Genomic DNA, 5,672 nt, shown 5'->3' with positions numbered 1-5,672 from the left:
GCATAAAGACACCTAATTACCTACTTTTGGCATGCATGCTGCTAGCATTTATAATGGAAATTTTGGAGCACAAAAGTGAAGGGGCAACAAATGTGGCAACATGCATGATGCCCTACTTCTTGCATGCATGCTACTAGCCTCATGCATGCATGCATCTTGTGGAGTGCACAAACATTGTTTATATATGAAAGCAGCGCGTGTCGGTGGCCAGCCGCGTGGTCCACGTTAGCAAAAATTGTTTGATGCGTGCGATGCGCGTCGTGCGGCCCTCGCCGCGCACAGAGCGCTTCGATTCGCGCCAAGCTAGTGCAGTCCACGCGTCGGCTGATTGATTCACCACGGTAAAATATCTCCTTCTAGAAGCCACGATGCCCCGTTGCTCCCTTCTCCGCCTCGTCACTCTTGCCCTAGCGCTGCTCCACCCTCCCCTCCTCCTTACGCAATCGCCGCCACCTCCCCTCCCATGGCAGCCCTGCTCGGCCACCTCCTTCCCGACGGTGCTTTGCGCATGCCGGCGCCACCACATTTTCGTGGTGCATCACCCCTCATGGTGCCATCCCCTCCTCCCCATACTGCACCACCGCTGCCGCTCCCGTGTGGCCGCCCCGCCCGATCGCTTCCCTTCCGGCAGAGTGGTGCGCCTACCAGCGCCATACCCTTTCTGCGCTGCGCTACCCGTACCGGATTGTCTGCTCCTTCTCCCATGTCAACTTCTTCCGCTGTTGAGGCCACTGACGAACGTCCACACGCTTCTGCTCCCCTCCCTCCTGTGCATCCTTGACATCAATGGATTTTGGTTCAATGGCCACATGTCGTGTTGCTGATTCCTTTGCTGGATTGTCTGGTTCAGTTGAGTGCATTACTGCTCACGTATGTGCTATCGTTCACGATTTGAGCTTGGTATTTTTTTATTGATTGGTTGCAGACATAAAATAAATGATAGATGGCTTGTGATCGCGGAGGCTTGACAGGAGCAGAGAAGCCCACCCCTAGTGGCAAGATTGTGATGTCCTGCTCAAGTTCTGCTTAGGTTAGTCAATTCGTTTCTTGCCCCCAATCTGTTCGACATAATGCCAAATTAGTTTCAATTACCAATTATGCTTTGAGGTTGGTATGCTTCTGTCTGTATAGAAATAGCAACATGATGTGCTCTTGCTAAGCATCACCTATCCATCTCCTTACTTGCAGGCTCTTGAGATTTCTGGAAAGAGTAAAGTTGTGAATAGAAGCGAGCTGACTAAAGTACATCTCTACTGATGATTGATTGTTGCTATTTGATAACAACTAGGATCCAATAGCAATATTCAGAAGCATCTGTGCTACAGTGAGCAGACATATTGAGGTATTCCTTCGGTTAGCTAATTTATGGCATCGGTTAGAAAACTTTGCTAACAATTCACCTGTCAAAAGCATATTGGAGATATATGTCTGATCTGAACCGTTTTATAGTCCTTGCTTTGTTCGTTATGTAATGTTCACAACTTCAAGTTCTAGTGTGGTTTCTAATGCAAATAACATCTTAATGGCCTAGCATTTTTATGTAGTGCACTTGCTAAATGATTTAGATTTATAAGACAGCCCTTCTGATTTTCATGCTTCCTTACCAATTTTCCTTTTTTGGCATAGACTAAATATTCTCACTGTAAATTTCTAAAGTTACAAGCTCGAGCCTGCTGTGTAGTGGCCCTATATTGGTGCTGATAATATAATCATGTATGCCTCCATCATCATGTCTGTTTGCTTTTCTTAATTGCTTTTGTTTCATGTTTAATGTTCACAGCTTCAAGTTCTAGTGTAGTTTCTAATGCAAATAACATCTTAATGGCCTAGCATTTTGATGCAGTGCACTTGCTAAATGATTCAGATTTATAAGACAACCCTTCTGATTTTCATGCTTCCTTACCAATCTTCCTTTTTTTGGCATGAATTAAATATTCTCACTGTAAATTTCTGAAGTTACAAGCTCGAATCTGCTGTGTGGTGGTGGCCCTATATTGGTGCTGATAATATAATCATGTATGGCTCCATCAGTATGTCTGCTTGCTTTTCTTAATTGCTTTTGTTTCATGTTTAACATCTGGTTTTGCTCCTGTTTGAATTGGCAGTTGTACTAAACTGCGTTACTAGCTCAGTCTGATACACTCTGTGCAGCAATAAGAATAAGAACTGCAGTGCCCTTTGCACCAAGGTCTGCAGAAAAGCAATACAAAAAAGGAGAAAAAATATTAACCCATCTTTCCATACAAACATATTTTTGACTACTGATTGCTTTGTATGCAGGCCTAGATATTAATGGTGTGGTTATTGTTTTTTTCGCTGATTACTGCAAAACTATTGTGTCATCAGACAAGTGCGATCTAATAAATGGGTCCTCGAGATTTATTGCTCCGTAGTAACATCAAAGCTCAAGGTACATAACTTATCACCCGCCTTATCTTCCATAGCTGTACAATAAAGTCAACTGCATGAATTGTTTTACTAAAATACATATTGCCCCCACATACCTCCAAATCTTAGTATGTAACATATTTTCTTCCCGTGAATAATACTAATACTTTTTGCACCCCGTTACCTATAACATTTCATTCTTAGAAATGAGCAAGACAAAAAAAACTGCCATAGATTTAAAAAATGTTTGCACAGATACTGAGATAGCAAAATGTAGCCATGTTAAGAGGCGAAGTGCAAACATCCAACAAGCTTCCAACAGTTACCTACACCTCATGGTATGGTACAATACTCTTCGGAGTATAACCAGTACTTAAAAATAATTATATAAATCGATCATACTATGATGTAGTCCAATACAAATGTCAATATTGCAATGCTATATTCTAGGAAAAACGAAGGAGTTAAGCGAGAGACTCGCCCACAACAACAAAAATTACAATCTGTGTTGCAAAGGAGGGAAAATATGTATTACAGTGTTTAATACACCTCCAACCTTTACAACTATGAAAGACGGGAGGCTCAAAGGCCAGCCACGGCCTCCACATCAGTGAAATTCTTCTTGATCGTCCGATATGGATCGCCCAGCTCTGCTACCGTGCGCCCCCACCAGCCCAGTTGGTAGTGCGGTCCATCTGTTGTTGTGGGATTCTCCCGCGCGCAGGGGCGCGCGCAAACCACTAGTTGTTTACTACCTACATACATGTTGCTAGTTTTTTAACTTGACCAAGTATAAAATTTCCAATCATCAGAATTGCAAGCATTACATAGTTGGAACTACCTACAAAGACTACAAAAGTACAACCATTGCATGAACAAGGCAAAAAAAATGATAACCATACCTACTTGTGTCTTCCCAAAATAAGTTCCTTCCTTCAGCACCGAAACCAGCTCTTAAACCTGTAGCTTGAAAACTCAACTAACTGTGTCATGTCTAGTCCTGGGTTATTGCCCTGGAATAAATGCAAGAGCATCAGCTTTTTTCTGCCACTTAGGATTACAAGTAAAAGTAATAATTAGGTCTGGAGGTCCATAGAACCTACAAATCATGATTGCATCCTGGTAATTTGTACCATATATCTTTTACTTTCAGTAAAGCTAGTAAGCAAAATAACCATACCCATGCTTCATTGTGGGTGAGCTAAACCTACTTTTTTTAGAACTTTAATTCCTAACCGGAAGCAACTAGACTAACTCAAAACTCTCCTCCTTAATCTTGATTTTCATCCACCGACGATCCGTACACCAATCTTTTCCCTCATCTCCATGTACTTCAATCATCCAGGATTCTTGGTTAGGATATACTCAAGTTGGTCTTCTGTGCAAATATGTGACACCTCTATCATCCCTGATTTCACACATTCTCTAATGGTGGATTGGATATTTTTCTCAAGGCAATTGCTGACTGATTATCGATCTTTAGGGCCAAATTATTCACTTTTGTATCTAGCACATCTGACAACAATCATCCTAGCCACACCCCTTAATATGTTGCCAGACAACCTACGATATATTTTGCTTCACAAGAAGAAAGAGCGGATACCTTCCGCTTTTGTCAACACCAACTAATGGGGCTTGACCCAAGGAAAAATACCATGCATGAAGTGCTTTTCTTGTCAACAATATCACCGGCTAGATCACTGTCAGAGTAACCAAAGTTTTCGTAGACACAACCAAAGTTTTCATGGCAGTCATATGCTCCATCATGGGCTTCTCCATATATTTTCTTAACATGGAAACTGAGAAAGCTAGGACCGGACGCATGTGCAACATGTATCTCAGGCTGTCGGCTATACTTCGTTATATGGTCCTATCCATAGTAGGTATTGTGCTTTCTTTGCAAAGCTTCAGGTGGGGTTCCATTAGAATTTGTGTTGGATCACAATCTTTTATGCCACATTTTTCCTACACATTTATTGTATATGCAGTTTGGCTGAGCATGATTTTCCCAGAGCTTTGTCGAACTTCAATTCCCATGTAATAAATCATTAACCCAAGGTCGCTCATGTTAAATAATTTCTTCATCTGAGATTTGATGTTGTTGATGTCTTCAGCACATCCTCTAGTGATTATTAAGTCATCCACATAAACTCCAACTAGCAAATTCCTTTTTCTAGGCTTTTTTTTTACATCGCATGCTCTAGTGGGCATCTTTCGAAATTGAGTGCCACCAAGGATTGGTCTAACTTTGAATTTCAAGCTCTTGGGGCTTGACGTAGACTATACAAAGCTTTGTTCAATCTTAACACCTTGTGTTCTTCTCCTTTCTCCTCAAATCCTGGAGGTTGCATAACATAGATATCTTCTTCCAAGTCGCTATTTAGGAAGGCTGATTTAACATCCATATGATGAACCTCCCATCCTTCAGGCGCCCCAATTGCAATGAGCAGGCATGTTGTTTCTAGTTGAGCAACAGGGGCAAACATCTCATCAAAATCAACATTTTTCATTGAGCATACCCCTTTGCTACTAGCCTTGCCTTGTGCTTCACAATCTTGCCTTGAGTGTCCTTTTTTAGCTTGAACATCCACTTCAAACCTATTAATTTATGTCCATCAGGCAATGGAAAAAGCTTTCATGTTCCATTCTTTTGGATGGAGGACATCTCCTCATCAGCTTTTCTCCATGCTGACTCTCCTTTAGCTTCTTCAAAATTTGCAGGCTCCTCCTCACCCAGCAAACAAAGTCCCAAATACTCTAGAGATATTGTGGGCGTAGCATCATACAAATGTTGGATGTCACGCTACTGCCTTGGTCCATTTGATGAGCTTGCTTCGGATGCCATAGGCAGTAAAGATCCGTGCAATGCTGGGCACCCAATGTAGCTGCTGGAATGCGTGGGGAAGACAATCTAAGGAATTCGGATCTGGTGCTTGTCCTGGGTGTGTTCGGCATATCTGGTAAGCCAGGGGAATGCTGCAAAGAAGATAGGGAGTCTGTGTTGGAGTCGCATCCCCCGGCTTCATCACTATGTGTCTCTGTGTTAGGTACATCCTCAAGAGGATAATGCACAGTAAACACATCACCCACTTTTCATGCCTCTATCATTGGATTTAAACTCCACTCCCACTACTTCTCCCACAATGAGTGTTTCATGAATAGTTTGTAGACAGTTGATCATAATGAATAAGTGCGGACTGCTAGAAACACTACTATAAAAACTATTTTTCAAGACACTTAGAATAATTTTCTACAGGCGGTTTATTTGAAAAACCGCCTGAACA

General features: G+C 42.0%; 1 long non-coding RNA gene across 1 annotated transcript; it reads left to right on the top strand.

Moving 5' to 3' along the window:
- Positions 1–407: 407 nt before the first annotated feature.
- On the top strand, positions 408–2,856 carry LOC133906583 (uncharacterized). Its single transcript, XR_009907818.1, has 3 exons — positions 408–1,030; positions 1,189–1,342; positions 2,281–2,856. It is a non-coding gene; the product is annotated as an uncharacterized LOC133906583 (long non-coding RNA).
- The last annotated feature ends 2,816 nt before the right edge of the window (positions 2,857–5,672 follow it).

The sequence above is a fragment of the Phragmites australis genome, chromosome 23 (genome assembly GCF_958298935.1).
Source record: "Phragmites australis chromosome 23, lpPhrAust1.1, whole genome shotgun sequence".
Lineage (NCBI taxonomy): Eukaryota > Viridiplantae > Streptophyta > Magnoliopsida > Poales > Poaceae > Phragmites > Phragmites australis.
The sequence above is the reverse complement of the archived record's forward strand: the minus strand, read 5'-3'. Positions and strand labels throughout refer to the sequence as shown.